Raw genomic sequence first — 14,421 nt, forward strand, 5'->3', positions numbered from 1 at the left:
GAAAACCTTACTTTTAACATGTAAACATGCATACCGCATTTAATTAATGTAATTAAAATAATTTAAGTAGGTACTTTTATTTTTTTAGATTTGCATGTAGTTGAATTACGTTATCATACTTTAGACATTACACTTTCTATAAATATATACTTTCTTACATTTAATGGAAAAGGAGGAGGCCTAAGTGACGACAAGGTAAATGCGGGCTTAGATAACAAGCTAGAAACACAAAATATATTTTATGTGACTATTTATTGGTTGTTTCATTTCTTTTTCTTTTAAAATATTGTCTTATTATATATGTACATACGAGAATTCATATATATACATATATTAAATTAGATCAAGATGAATTGTGATTATTTTGAATTGTGATTATATATATATATAGAGAGTTTTGATATGCTGCACACCTACCGTGCACACCTATGTGAGCACCGATGAGGTGTCAGTCACCCATTGGATGTGATGAAATTGTGTATCCAATGGGTGAGTGACACCTCATCGGTGCTCACATAGGTGTGCACGGTAGGTGTGCAGCATATCAAATCTNATATATTTAAAAGGTCGTCCAACCACTGAATGAAAATAACTACGGTTAATTAAATCTTAAAATATAATCAATCTCCTAGCCTATTGTTTTAAAAGAGAAACTCGAACATAATACCAAAAGTCTGACAAAATCAACAACGTATGAAAAGATTCAAAAACATTTAAAAATATTGTTTAAACCCATGTCTCATAATCATATTATGCGGAAGAAATGCAAGGTCTTCAGGTTATCAAGTGCATCCCCTGCTTCGCCTACTCCATCTTCAGAGCCTCCAGTCTCCACATCGTCTTGATCAACTACATCAATCACACCTAGTGAGTCTAAAGATTCAACACACCTGAACCATAATAACAAGTGCATATACATATCATGCAACAATGAGAAATACAGTAAGCAAAATAACTTTCATGATCTTTAATAGAATGAACTTAAACATAACATAAATATATTCAAATCATGTTCCCTAATATCATCATATACGTATTCATTTTCCTTTATTGAATTCAGTTCCTTAGTTGTGACTTTCGTATCAGCTCTAAGTCGATGGATCCATCTATGTATAACTGCGATACCCGACGGCGGGGACATCAGCGACATTTTTACCCGTCCATTGAGCATTTGCATTACGTGTTCGTTTAGTCACAACCAAATCACCTCCTTCAGAAACGTGTCATCGTATTCATCACTAGTAAAATTCATGCATATACATACATTTCCTTGAACCAGGCATGCAACGTGTTTTCCAGCATTAACATAAAAGTCCATGTTCATAAACAACATGTACATTATAAATATGCATTAACAGTTGTCAGGGCATTGCCAGAACTAATAATCTAACTCGGAGCAAAAAGACCATATCCCATTCAAACTTATCAAGCGCCTTAAAAGACATAATTTTAATCATTTCTTAGACGTAAGTTCGAGCTCACACTTTAACTTATATAATTCGTTTAAAACTTAAACCGGAGTCCCGATTATAATCCGAATCAACCCGAAACTTAACCATAGTTCAGAGACTTCTAACCAAACCCCGTATGATCCAATTAAACCATCAATAACCTTGGACATATTGACATATCAACACCCAAAACGAACCATGCTCCCCAAAATCATTAACCCTCAAGTACATGTGTGGCGCTTGGTAAGCACCTAGGCGCCATGCACCAGCGCCGCAACGCTACAAGCCCCAAGACCCCAGCACTGTAGCGCCAAACGGGCAGCGTTACGGCGCCACTCCTGCGAGCAAAAAACCCTATATTTCAACCTTGAAGCCAAACCATCCTACACTCACTCGGCTCGTACCAGGCTCGAACCAACCTATCTTAGACAACAACTGACCCTTCCGGAACTACCCTAGCCGTGGCCCTCAGCCCCATGCTCTCGAATGCTCACGAACCACCCAAACGCCCCTAAAACCGAACCACAAACAAGGAATACGATCTACCTCATACCATGACCCAGTCCAGGTCCAAAATCATCACCTAAACCTACTCTCATCCTCTTGAAAAACATTCCCCAACCTTCAAGAACAGGCAGTCCCTTTCAACCATAACAAAAAATGTGAGCCATATATCATAAAAACCAAGTTTTCTCATACCATAACAAGAAAAACGTGAAAGAGACATGAAATCTGCCATGAATCGTGCATAAACATTCAACAATACATATTATGGTGTGAAAGATGAGAAAACACAGGTATAGGGTGTGCCTTTGCATTTATACACTCGAAAAACAACACAACGACGCGAGAGACGGACACCGGAAGGACGAGGACGACCTTGGCTACGTTTTTTCTTGCAAGAACCGAATGAACCCTAGCTGATGGAGGAGAAAAGTGGGGCGGCCGAGTGGAGGGGTGAGGGTAGGGTTTTGGGGTAAAAAATAATATAACAATTAATAGGATAATGAGCCTAGGTTTAAAATATGAAGGTGTAGTGGTCTAGGCACAAAATCCTATTAAAACAAGCTCATTAGGCCCAAAGACACGCACGTAAAATATTTTGTTTAGGTACAATTTCGAAAATATTACCCGAACCCTCAAAAAGTCATCCGCTTTGTTAAAATTCGCCTATCGGTTTAAAATATGGTTCGACGCATAAAAATATCTTTAAAATGTTCATTTTCGATAATTACAAAATAAATGCACCATATATTAAATAATGTAAGATAAGTATTTGACAAAATATTTTTCCTCAACTGTCCCTGGTCTCCGTCGCTTGTTCAAGTGAATATACTGCCAAGAGCCCTATTTTATGCAATCTAGTAATTCATGAAATAAAACACCTAGTCACGTCATAGACATGCATTTAAAAATAATTAGATAAACATTTTAATAACACCTTAGATTTACATACAGTCAAGTCACATCGTTCGAATTTCTAGATCTTACATTTGAACTTATGTTGTTTGATAATTTATTCTTAGGATAATGCTATATGTACATTGAATGTTATATAGAGGGTTAAACGCTAGAGTATTAAATTAGGAAACTAAATGGGTTATGGGGCGGGTCTCGGGTCCAATTTTTCAGACCCGTATGGGTATGGGACGGGTCATGAGTCCTACCAACGGATTCGAATCGATTTTGGAAGAAGGATAAAATTCTCGGTGGTGGCGATTTTGGAGCTGGAGGCTTGCATGTATTTATACGAAGATACGAATGATATTTGATTTTCAATTACAGTTTTATTTTTTCAATGTATTTTTTCTGTTTAATTTTGTGGGTAATTCTTCAAATAATTTACCATCTTGTCCCACCATTCTTGATGAAGAGAAAGATGATCATGAAGAATGAGTCTGAAATATTGCTTACTCGCTGATTTTATATTGATCTGTTTAAGTTATGTTATGACTTATTTTTGGGGATGTCAAGACTTTTTTTTGGAGAGCTAAGAACTCTTTTTATGTAATTCATTATGTCGTAAAAATACTTTGTTTTTTATTATTAAGTGTGGTCAAATACATGAATTAGTTTTTTATTGTGTTGTATTTAGAGGCTTGTTTGTTTCATAATTCAGTCATGTGATAAGAAGATTATTATTTTCATTTTAAAAAAATTCGGGTCTCACGGATCTCGCGGGTCTACTCGGCCACATTTTGTATTCGAGGTGGGATGAGTCCGAAGAATATTTAATCGAGGTGGGACGAATAATGGGTCAAGATTTTCTTTATGGGACGGATCTTGGATTTAGCCTTACCCGCACCATTGACATCACCATACACACTTACCAAAAGTGGGGGAAAGGAAGAAAGAAAAAATCCCGAAGCCCTTCCCAAACCCCTGTAGCCCTTCTCCCTTCTCCCTTCCATTTTCCGACCATCGCATGCCTTCCAGCCACCAGAGATCGAGGCGGCGAGCTCAACAACCTCTTCCTCTAGCTCATGCGCCCCTATTGTTGCCAGAATTTTGAAAAAAACAGCTGGATCGAGGCTGGTTTCGGGCCTGTTCTCGCGCGAGTTCTTGGTCCAATTTAGGTGAGATCTTGGCTTCGTTTTCTTGGGATTTAGTAGTATGTTGATGTGTTTTGGAAACCTTATCATTTCCCTGCAATTTCCAGCAATGTTTAGCTTGTTCCGAAAAGTTTTGGGCGGTGTCCCCAGTGAGCTATCACCACGAAACCAAGAGCGATTAGCGTGAGCTTCGATCTTGTGTTTTCCGGGTCGAAAATTTCCGAATTTTGGGTTTTTACGAGTCCCGATTTAATTCGCTTTCGTTTATTAGATTGCATGATATTGACGTATATATAAGTTATTTGTTGTAGGTTCAAGTATTGAGACGTGTTTGAAATATAATTCTTCAACCGAGAATTTTTATCAAATTAGTAATGCGAATATTGGGATTAAGTTTTAATGATTAAATCATTAAGTTGGATTTTTAGTAAATAAATTCAACTTTAGAAATTTTTGGGGAATAAGTTGGATTAATTTAGTTTTATTGGCTAATTGTGGAATTATTCGACTTATTTTATCATTTTTAGGCCGAAGAGATTAAAGTTGAGCTTGTTGTGAATTCAAAGTCGGTTTAAGTATGTTACAACATACAACGATAACACATAAATTAAGTTTTAAACATAAATACGTGATGTTATTGTTGTTTACATGCTTATATTTGTTATGTGTGTTGCTAAATGCCTCGTTGTTTTATATGATCATTGTGTGGCATATTCTATAGCATTTAGTATAGAACATGATATTATTACATTCATGTTTTTTTTTAACGAAATAAATTCATTAAAAAAATAAGGTAAAAAGTTTGAGTACAGAACAGACGGTCATCCTCAAGATGACACACACAAGTACCAAATAAACGTAACTACACTACAACATTAAATACATCAACAGCGGTAGGAATACAACGAAGAACAAAAATCTTAATCCTATGCACCAAGTCCTCAATCTTCGACTTTTCATTTTCGAAAATGCACATGTTGCGTGCGTTCCAAATTCTGTAAACAGTAGCTGCAAGTGCCGTTATACGCATCCTAGATAACACCGAATTACCACGATAACAACTTCTAAACGCCCTCAAAACAGCCGTGGGTGAAGCCATGTTCTTCGACATTCCTAGCCAATTGTGGATCTCCTTCCATAGTGCAGCCAAGAATTTGCATTGAAAGAAAAGATGGTTTATAGATTCAAGTTCCTCATTGCAAAGAACACAAGATTTATCTTCAACAAATGATAAGCGATCTCTAGTCAGGAGTTTAGCATGAGCCATCAACCACAAAGTAAATATGTGTTCCGGAAGAATGACTGATCGAATTATCAGTAGTTTCCATGGCCATCTTCCGTGTGAATCAGCGAAGCACTCATATGCCTTGGAGAGGCCAGCATTTTCTGTTGATCCCATTCTTGAACGTAGCTCGTCACGAATCAAAACAATTTGTTTAATCAAAGGAGATTCATCTTTACGCCATCCCTAATTCCATACATTCCCAAAGTGGCTATAATAGTGATTAACTCATTTGATCCATAGGCTCTCTTTCTTTAAGTGTATCTTCCAAAGAGTTTTAGCAATGAGCGCCTATTCCAAGCCCTTAGATTTTTCAAACCCATTCCGCCGTCGGCTATCGGCTTACACAGAGTTTCCCAAGCAATTGGAGGGTGCTTCGTTGGCCAAACAAACTTACGACACATAGAGTAAATGGAACCAATAACACAATTAGGGATGGGCAATATGGCTAACCAAAAACATTCAATACCTTGAATCACAGATCTGATAAGCTCAATCTTCCCGCATAGGAGAGTGAATGTCTAGGCCATGAATTGATTTTGACAGCTACATCATCAACAAGTTTACAGTAATATGAGGATCTCAATTGTCTAGCAGCAAGTGGGATGCCGAGGTATCTAAAAGGTAGCACACCAGGAGTAAATCCGGTGATGTGAAGAATATCATGTTCTGTTCTATCGTCAACCCCCGCCATATAGATATTAGATTTCAGTAAGTTAACCCTCAAACCCGCCATGTCTCCGAAATCATTCAAGCAATTCATAACCATCCTCACACTGTCAATATCACCTCGTGAAAGCAGCAACAAATCATCCGCATAAGCCAAATGAGTAATGTGAAGGTTAAGGCACTTCGGATGGTAACTGTACCGTGTGGATCTAGACATTCGCTTAAGAGAACGAGAGAGTACTTCGACGCACAATGTAAATAAGAAAGGAGATAGAGGGTCACCTTGTCTAAGCCCTTGTTGTCCCTTGAAATGTCCATGAAAATGCCCATTGAGTGCAATAGAATATGAAGTGGTTGATACGCACTCCATTATCCATCCAACGAATTTATGCGGAAAATTATAGTAAATCAAAATCTCTTCCAAAAAACGACCAATCCACGGTGTCATACGCTTTCTGGATGTCAACTTTCAAGATGCAACGAGGAGAGACTCGTTTACGGGCGTGTTTCCTTAGTAATTCTTGGGCAAGGTGAATGTTGTCAACAATTGAGCGACCTCTAATAAAAGCGGCTTGAGCACCAACAAACAGTTTTCCCACAACATTTGCCAATCTGTTCGAGAGTATCTTCGATATCATCTTGTAGAACATAGTGCAGCAAGAAATCGGTCTGTAATCTGTGACCATTGAAGCATCCTCTGATTTCGGTATTAAAGCAATAACCGCATGGTTCCACTGTTTTAGCAACCTCCCAGACGAGAAGAATTCATTCACAGCTGATACGACATCTTCATTAATGATATCCCACGATTTTTTGAAAAACAATGAGCCAAAACAATCAGCTCTCGGAGCTTTATCATTGTCAATATCAAATAAGGCCTTTGTTATTTCTTCACATGTCACATTCGCTGTTAATGATTCCCAATAATCCGTAGACACACACGGTCCCTCAAGAATGACCTCCCTATCAACATGCACTCTGTCCATCTTACTCCCAAGTAATCCAGTGTAAAACTCAACAAATAGATCCGCAATTTGGGTTGGTTCAGAAATAATAGCACCTGCACTGTTCTTTAAGGCAAGAATTGCATTTCTCTTGTTATTTCTTTTAATTAAATCATGGAAGAATTTTGTGCACATGTCACCTTGTTGCAAATACGTGAGCTTAGCTTTTTGAGCAATGAATGATCGCTCCGCCTCTAGCAATAAATCGGCTTGCCTCTTGCAATCTTTATAATCATGAGGAACATTACCTGTGCGAAACATAACTTGTTGCATAGATTGAAGTCTTGATTTTGCTGCACTAGCACGAGATGATATATGCCCAAAATCTTTCCTGTTCAGTAGAGTGAGAGGCTTCTTCAGTTTTTTGAGCTTCTCTTTGAGTATAAATTGAGCTGTACCAAACCCCGAGAACCTCCAATTCTCTCTGATAGTGTCCAAGAATTAATCACTAAGAGCCCACATATTGAAGAACTTGAATGGTTTCTGTGAATGGACGTTAGGATGAAGAAACGACACGATACTTATAGCATGGTCCGAGATACAACCCTGCTCAACAAATTTAGCTAAACCATTTAAATCTGATGAGATCCATTTCTAATTGACAAGGACTCGATCAAGTTTACTACACACTTTCGGACTACTCCAAGTAAACAGACACCCGTTGACTTGATTGTTGATAGCATGTGTGAGCAATCAATTAATGCCACAGTTAATTGTGTCAAGACAAATATTGAATTTTGTGTGTCCTTCGTTTATGGGTTGAACACAATTGTGCAAAGGCGATCATTGTGGAATAATTTGAAAATTTTCGGCGCTGCATGTTCTTTGCCATGGATATCTCTAGGTTTGTTGAACTATTTCATACCAGAATCCTAATCTCAGTTGTTTACGGGGGGCTGATGTGGTTTCTTTTGGGCACCATGGTTGATCTCTCAAGTGGTTTTGTAGCACCAGGCGGAGGTTCCGCTGGCGGAGCTCGTGGTTGAGGTCGGATTGCTTGGTTCTGTCAATTGGAGTCTCCCAGTTATTCTTTATGGTTGTTTAGGAGTTTGTGTCTGTTCTATGTCATGTTTTATTATCCGGAGATATGTCCAGAGAATCTGTGTGGGTGTTTGACTTGTTATTATTTAGTTTGGATCAGTTTTAGTATGTTTCAAAGCCTTGCCGGCTTAGTTGAACTGATGTTTGAGATCTGTTGATGTGTGTCTGGTCGGCACTTGCATGTGATTGTTTATTTTTATCGCAGCGTTAGTTTTGAGTCTTTTTACTATTTTATGATTCTTGAGTTTTCGGGATGTTCTACTTACAGGGAGATTATGTCGAAATTTTTCTAATCCCTGAGGTCCATTTTAAGGTATTTTTAAACCATTTTCGGTTGCAGAATTAAATTAATTCATTATTGTTTGATCATTAATTGTCATTAGAATAAATGACCTCACAAAAAAACCCAGAGCTATGTGCTATCACACATCATAAATAAAATAATCATCTATTCTTCAACTCATACTGAACTTATATAACAAATACCATATAATTAATTACATTAAATAAATTACCAATTTTTATCATTAATATTACACATTAATATTATTTAAAGCATTTTTTTAGGTCTCCAATTTCATAACAAAGAATTTTGATAGAATTCAAGTGTATATACATGACTTCATAGGGAAAAAATGACAGAATATGCATACATGAAATGATGACCGACAAACATAACAGATAAGTAAAGATCCGAGTGGTAATATATTTGAGTTCAAGGGCTAGTTGGTTACTTTTGATTAAGAAGTGTAAATTTGAGTAACCATTAGTGAGAATGCACAATCTTTTATCGCCCATCCGTCTACGTGAACGAGGATATAGTCAATTTGTTATGATCGTTTCTATATCATCGTTGGTGCCAAGTACAGAATTCCAGTTACCAAGGGAACTCATTCCTTCAACAACATTCCATCTCTTCATCATTTCACCTAAAGTCATGCAATGATTGATTTTGTCAATATCTTGTATATCAACACATTTGGTTGACTTCCAAACTCTAGCCAGAGACGAGAGCACATAAACCACATGGATCATACAAGGCCTCTGATTAGGTTCTCTAGAGGAGCAGTAGTCAGCCAGTTCTACAACAGTGATGATACTCGAAAGTGTTTTTTCTCCACTCAGATCAAAATTCGGGTCAATGGCATTTGGAAAAGCGTCTGTGTCTTTGCTAATGAGCATGTTGCGGAACCATGCCACTATATGCTACTTTTCCTCGGGTAAAGAAATGTCTAAAGCATATCTTGTGGTGATCAACTCCATTAGAATGACACCAAAGCTATAAACATCAATTTTCGTATCACTCTGCCAGTTTCTGCACAATTCAAGCAAACAAAATTTTCTTCGATTAAGACAAGTAAACCACAGTTCACATCACATAATAATATAATAGAGTACAAAATCTGTCAGAGCCTACAATAAGAACACCAGTTCAGAGAGGCTAATCACAATAAAAAAATACGAATAGAAACATTTGAATCCTTACGAACTAACTGAATCATTATATACTTGAAAACTGATTTACCAAGAAATGGAAAAGCTACGTGCACATTCGGGTGCAATATAGTCAAAAGTTCCGACAACTTTAGAAACAACCGAAGCTCCCCATCAGGAGGCACATGCCGCACGAGCCCGAAATCTGCAACCTTAGCCCACATATCATCACCTAGAAGAATGTTCGAAGGCTTAAGATCCCTATGAATAAAACTCTTGTCAGCAAAACCTTTCAAGTACTCAACACATCTGGCTACATCCAGTGCAATACCTAGCCTTTTCCTCCATTCTAGAGGCTTCAAACCTTCTTTATTCCAATTAAAGAGAAACCTGTTAAGCGTCCCCTGCTTCATTAATTCGAAAATAAGATGCCTTTCACTTTCGTATATACAATATCCCAATAGTTTGACTGGATTGATATGTCGAACTTTTGTATGGGCAGAGATCTCTGATTCGAACAGTTCCAAACATTTGCCGCTCGTCAATCCAGGTTTCATCTTCTTAACATCAATCTTAGTTCCATCATTCAATTCTCCTTAATAAACCCTTCCAAATCCGCCCGTGCCAAGTATGTTTTGTTCATTGAAGTTATCTATCGCATTCTTCAGCACTTGGACAGAAAACACCAAGCAATCATCCTTGACTAATTGAAGTTCTCGAGGACCGCTAGATCCCATGATACTAATCCATCTAGTCACTCCATCAAAGCTTGAACCAGCATTAGTAACATGACTTGAAGGCTCAACTTTGGCCCGGCAAAGAGAGAAAACCAAATCTCCAATAAAAACACAAAGAACAACAAAAAGGGATCCCAAAATTGCTATTGTAGGAGAACCATCAGAACAATCCGTCCCAATGTTCACATTTCCATCTTTCTTTACAGTCACACTACTTGAAAAAGCCGGTACTTCCCCATCAATATTATCATCGGAAACATCCAACGGTGTACTCGGAATAGTTCCTATTAATATATGAAATGACAAAAGCGATCTTCGAGGCATGGTTAAAACATCAACACCCAGATACCTATCTAGCCCAAAAATCTAAGGTAAAACTCCAGTAAGGTTAGTATCACTGGCCGAAAATGTTTGTAAAGTAGGAACATTTTCAAGACTCTCAGGAATTATCGAAGATGTAAAGGGGTTGTGCTCCAAATTGACAGTTTGTAAAGAAGTTGTACCATTGAAGAAATCCCATGTCGAAAACATGGTGTTGTTGAGCAAGAGAGTCTGGAGCGAGTTCAACCCGCTAAACTGGGCAACGGCCTGCCGTTTTGGTTAGCCTGAACGTCAAACACCTGTAAATAAGTAAGCTCATTGATGTTTGAAGGGAGAAACCCACCAAGATTCTGCCGCCTAATTTGGATTCGGGCCACTCAATTATCCGAACATCACACGTTCTTCCACTTGCACGGGTCCGAATCATTCAAATACAGTCGACTGGTTGAGTTGAGACTCTTCTTCAACCCTAGCATGACTGCCTCTTCGGTGGCTAACAGCGACAAAAGAGCCAAAAAGAGGAGAAATCTTGACGCCATAGAACCAAGAAATATCAAGTAACTGGAAAAGAGAAAGAAAGTGAGAGAAATACTTCGTTAATATCTTTGACACAATTTAATTTGATGCTTATTATTATTTTTATGAAATTTTGGGTCCCATGTGGGGTGCCCTCGCAACACCGCTAAAATGCCATATTACAACATAACTGAATGTATTAAAAAGTTTTTAAAAAACAATTTCTCTCTGGCGCATTTTTGCACGCACCAAATAAAAAATTCATGCGCATGCTTGCACGTGCGATTGGAGGCACGAGGGTGGTGATGGGGCTGGCCACCCTACATGGGTGCCTTCCCATTTCCTTTTTAATTAAAAATAAAAATAAAAATAACATATAATTTTTAAAATTATAACTAAGGATGCCAGCGTCTCCTCCTATATATATATTTTAAAATTTTTTACTTTGTTTTAATAAATTTAAATTAATAAGAAACACTTAAAATTTATAATGGTTGGCTACTTAACAATTACTTTAATAAAAATAATTATTTTTTTTTATTTTATAATTTTTTATTTTTTCAAATGAACAAAATTAAGAATTCTCTCTTCTCAGGTTTATGTGAGAAACACTATGTGTGAGCCGTCTACCTACCGACCGTAGGTCGTGTCACCTGATCGAAATCTTTTTTCAATCTAGGTGAAGGTTTACTCAAATGAATCATGATGACATAATACGGATGGTTGAGGAAATCAAAATTCAACATGATGACTATGAGCCAAAACTAACCCTCAATGATGAAGAAGTCCAAGTTGGTGTCCATCGGGCAAGGCTTTGCTTGGCTTTCCAGGTTCTGTCAACCAATCAAATTACAGGGAGGCATTTCGACATCATATGCCACGGATTCTACAATTGACCAGGGGCATGGAAATCGAATCTAATAGAGAAAACATGTTTCTGATGGAATTCAGGGCTATTGCGGATAAGAGACGTGCTTTCCATGAAGGTCTGTGGGACTTCTTACGAGATCTAGTGGTTATTAAGGAAATTAATGGGCTGGAAAACATAAGAGCACTGACTTTCGAGGAGATATCAATATGGGTTCAATGTCATAATTTACTAGTAGCATTTATGAATAAACCGATCCTGGAACAGATTGGAGGGTTCGGACCAACATATCCAAGCCCCTGCAGAAGTATGTTCATGTGGGGATGAAAGAAAGAACGGAAGATTTTTTCATCATCCCGACTTATGAAAAACTACCGAACTTCTGATATGCTTCTGGAAAATTCGACATAGCCTACGTGATTGTGACAAAGATGGAACTGACAACGAAAAACTTCCCTTCGGACCGTGGCTCCAGGCAACAACACAATTAGGAAGAAAGAAGGAGAGGACACCATCCCCATCGAAATCAGGCTCGACCACAGGAGAGCATGGGAAGGGGAAGAAAGTCATCTTGCATGATTCAGTAAATGCTATACATATGGAATTAAATAACTCTCCTAATAGCGGTAAGAGGAGCACAAAACCCCGACAAAACCAATCATCTACTACAGATGTGCTTGACAACATGATGCATGCTAATATTCTCCCGCCGCTATTAGGAGAGTTATTTGATTTCATATGTATAGCATTTTTTTAATCATGCAAGATGACTTTCTTTCCCTTCCCATGCTCTCTTATGGTCGAGCCTGCTTTCGTTGGGGAAGGTGTCCTCTTCTTCTTTTTTTTGATTTGTGTTGTTGCCCAGAGCCACGGTCCGAAGGAAAGTTTTTTGTTGTCAGTTCCATCTTGATCACGATCACGTAAAGCATAGTAGAAGTTCGGTAGTTTTTCATAAGTCATGATGATGATAAAATCTTCCGTTGCATCTTTCATCCCCACACGAACATACTTCTACAGGTGCTTGGATATGTTGATCCGAACCCTCACCCTCGTATATCTTCCAAGGAAGGTCCCCGTATCTCCTACGTCAATATCTTCAGTAGTACCTATCTGATTTCCAATCTGTTCCAGGATCGGTTGATTCATAAAAGCTACCGGCAAATTATGACATTGAACCCATATTGATATCTCCTCGAAAGTATGTTTTCATGCCCATTAATTTCCTTGATAACCACTAGATCTCGGAATAATTGCCACGGACCTTCATGGAGAGCACGTCTCCTATCCGTAATAGCCTTGAATTCCATCGTAAACATATTGTCTCCCATAGATATGATTTCCACGCCCCTGGTCAATTGTAGAATCCATGGCATATGATGTCGAAATGCCTCCTTATTAATTGATTTAGTTGACAGAACCTGGGCACCCAAGCAAAACCTTGCCCGATGGACACCAACTTGGACTTCTTCATCATTGAGGGTTAGCTTTGGCTCATAGCCATCATGTTGAATTTTGATTTACTCAACCATCCATATTATGTTATCAAGATTCATTTGAGTAAACCTTCACCTAGATTGAAAAAAGATTTCAATCGGGTGACACGACCTACAATTGGTATGAAGGTGGCTCACACAGAGTGTTTCTCACAGTAACCCTAAGGAGAGAGAATCCTTAATTTTGTTCATTCGAAAAAAATAAATAAACAAAATAAAAATTTAAAAAAATTAAAATTAAAATGATGAAGAAGTCCAAGTTGGTGTCCATTAGGCAAGGTTTTTCTTGGGTGCCCAGGTTCTGTCAACCAAATCAATTAACAAGGAGGCATTTCGACATCATATGCCATGGATTCTACAATTGACCAGGGGCGTGGAAATCATATCTATGGGAGACAATATGTTTCTGATGGAATTCAAGGTTATTACGGATAAGAGACGTGCTTTCCATGAAGGTCTGTGGCAATTATTCTGAGATCTAGTGGTTATCAAGGAAATTAATGAGCTTACTTCTTTACAGGTGTTTGAAGTTCAGAATAACCAAATCGGCGGGCCGTCGCCCAATTTAGTCGGGCTCACTCCAGACTCTCTTGCTCAACAACACAAAGTTTTTTGGCGATTTCTTGGGATTTCTTCAATGGTGCGACTTCTTACAGACTGTCAATTTGGAGCACAACTTCTTTACATTTTTTGTAATTGTTGAGAGTCTTGAAATTGTTCATATTTTACAAACATTTTCGGCCAGCGATACTAAACTTAATGGAGTTTTACCTAAGATTTTTGGCCTAGATAGGTATCTGCATGTTGATGTTTTGACCATGCCTCAAAGCTCGCTTTTTTCATTTAATATATTAACAGGAACTACTTCGAGTACACTGTTGGATGTTTCCGATGATAATATTGATGGGGTAGTACCGGCTTTTTAAAGTAGTGTAACTCTAAAGAGAGATGAAAATCTGAACATTGGGATGGATTGTTCTGATGGATATCCTACTGTAGCAATTTTGGGATCCCTTCTTGTTGTTCTTTGTGTTGTTATTGGAGTGTTGGTTT

At 38.0% G+C, this 14,421-nt stretch overlaps 1 long non-coding RNA gene and 2 pseudogenes across 1 annotated transcript in view; 1 reads left to right on the forward strand and 2 right to left on the reverse strand.

The window, feature by feature from the left end:
• Window positions 1-4,226: 4,226 nt before the first annotated feature.
• Window positions 4,227-14,421, forward strand: part of LOC140988042 (uncharacterized) — a 33,526-nt gene continuing 23,331 nt past the window's right edge. Inside the window, exon 1 of the long non-coding RNA XR_012177267.1 lies at window positions 4,227-4,578. This is a non-coding gene — a long non-coding RNA (uncharacterized lncRNA). The remainder of the gene's footprint in view (window positions 4,579-14,421) is intronic.
• Window positions 7,885-11,032, reverse strand: LOC140988039 (receptor protein kinase TMK1-like; annotated as a pseudogene).
• LOC140988040 (receptor protein kinase TMK1-like) lies at window positions 8,799-11,030 on the reverse strand (annotated as a pseudogene).

Source organism: Primulina huaijiensis, chromosome 11 (assembly GCF_012295235.1).
Source record: "Primulina huaijiensis isolate GDHJ02 chromosome 11, ASM1229523v2, whole genome shotgun sequence".
Classification (NCBI taxonomy): domain Eukaryota; kingdom Viridiplantae; phylum Streptophyta; class Magnoliopsida; order Lamiales; family Gesneriaceae; genus Primulina; species Primulina huaijiensis.